Here is a 2,448-nt window from a genome sequence, read left to right as displayed (position 1 = left end):
GCGACCTCTAGAGGACGCAGTTCGAAGTTCCCATGAAAGGGAACTCTTGTGAAGAACTACTTACTTAATTTTATAACGTGCAAGTAAGCTATTCTCTACGAATGCGTGAGGGTTCCAATTCATTAGCCGCTATAGGTAAATATCTAGAAGAATAACAAAGTGCAGTAAATGGTAAAACTATTTGCGCTAGAACCCAGTATGTTTATGATTATGACGATTCATTAAAATAATAGTAAATACCAATTTGCAGTATCAAGCAGCATAACAGACTGTTTTTGTACAGCTGAAATAACTGGAAGCGGATGACTCGACAGATTAAAGGGTCACGCTTTAGTTTAGCGACCAATTCTCAATATTAACTAGTTGCTTATTAACATGCATAGTACTAGGATATTGGCTGTTTATTAGTACTTATAAAACACATATTAATGCCTTATTCTGCATGACCATATTTTAGATCCCTTAATCTTAAACCCCATACCTAAACTTAAACAGCAAATTAGGAGTTTATTGAGGCAAAAGTCATAGTTAATATTTAGTTAATGGTGAGAATTGGTCTCCAAACTAAAGTGTGATTAAGTTACTAAAGGCAGAGCCATACTTAGATTAAAAATATGATGAGTACTCCTGTGGGAAAGATTAACACATTTAATACATTTACACAAACAAACACTTATATTATGCACTGCATTCAAACTGCTACACCTCAGATGTATGAGAAATTATCAGTAAATAATAATTTATTAATAACATTTTAGTTTAACTACTCTCATAAATGTAAAAGTACTTAAATGTAATGTCAATATGATGAAACAAAGCTATGATACTTTCTTTTTTTTTACTGCTACTGACAAACTTGTAGCATATTCTGCTCAGAAAAGTTTGAATGCTCAGTTGTGTGCGAGGCGTAATGCTATGCTTTCTTATTTTATGGAAAACAGCTCAGACATCTTTTCTTTTCTGAGATCCGTTTTTGAGTAAATGATAACAAATAATGATAAACAAAGACTTTAAAGATGAAAATGACATGAAATTACCATTATAACCAGTAGATGGTAGCAGAGGATCACTCATTTAGCTCAGTTGCCATTTAAACTCCCTAGTTTTTTTTCATGTCTTGCTTTTGGATTTATTATAAAAATATAACACATTTTAGTACTTTTAACTGTATTGAAGTATAAAGTATAGCAAGTGCAGGAAGTCACAAAGTCTCATGTCATTTTAAAAATAATCAAATAAGCCCAGACACCAACAGACTTTAAGGGTTATTTATTTAAATACTTAACTAGTTAACTACAAATTAAGTTAATTATTAATGGTATAACAATTAAATAATGCATTACATATTTTGAAATATTTTTAGATTTAATTTAACAGCTACATTTAAGTTTTATCTTTAACTGTAAAAGCTGCTAAATATTTTCAGCCGACACAGACTTGTTACTGCTATAGTTTTGTTACTCTAAATTTAGTCTGACTCAATGCACAGCTCTATTTTTGACTTTGGCTCATCAGATATTTAATTCCATTATCACTGTCAGTCATAGCAATTAGTCGCGGAACAATTCATTTTTTACACTCGCGTTTGTCATTCTTGAAACAGTACAGGTGGACGTTTGGCCCTCTTAGAAAAACAAACAATGTCTTCAAATTGTGAATGGATTATACAGAAACTGAGCAAAGGGCACTCCGTAGCTGATTTTGACAGTTGATCGGAAATGACTGAGCTGGCTTATCTAAAACCAGGAAGTAACTGTGCCTGTGGTCAATTGTATGACTCTAATCCATTTTTGGTTTAAGTATTGCATAATACTAAACAAATTTATTTTTTTGCAGATTGATGTCAGTGTCCTACTGCTAATGACTGATGACCAGATGAGAAGCTATTTTCCTTCATATGGAGACAGACTGGCAGTGATGGGATTTTGTAGGAGGCAAGAAAGTGAGCCAACTTGCAGGAAGTCAAAGCTGTTTGAGCGCCTCAAATCAAAATTGAGCAAAAGAAAAAAAACTGACAATTCACAAACTGAATCCCAAACAACTAGAAAAAACAATTCTCAGCGTGCTGTTAGAAAAGTTGAGATTGGGTGGATGCACTATGATGGGCAGGGCTTTGTTCAAATGAGAGCAAAAAAAGGAGGGGGAACAAGGAAGTTGAGTGTGCCAAAAGACTGGAAAAGGGAAGAACTGATGGAGGAGGCAATTCGTTTGTTTTTCCCAAATGGAAAAAATTCTCATGGCAGTATTTCTGAGTTTGAATTGGATCTAACAAATTATCAGGAAGTGTCACTAGATAAAGAAACTACAGTGGAGGAAATGTATAATGCATCCAAGCTCCTAATAGGCGCGTTTCCATTACAGATTTGTGCAAAACTTTGGCGATATTTTATAAATGTCGATAAAAAAGTATTGCGAAATGACGGCGTTTCCATTAACCAATGTTATGAG

This window comes from Sinocyclocheilus anshuiensis, unplaced genomic scaffold (genome assembly GCF_001515605.1).
Source record: "Sinocyclocheilus anshuiensis isolate Anshui unplaced genomic scaffold, SAMN03320099.WGS_v1.1 scaffold1041, whole genome shotgun sequence".
Classification (NCBI taxonomy): domain Eukaryota; kingdom Metazoa; phylum Chordata; class Actinopteri; order Cypriniformes; family Cyprinidae; genus Sinocyclocheilus; species Sinocyclocheilus anshuiensis.
This window is presented reverse-complemented; position numbering follows the sequence as displayed.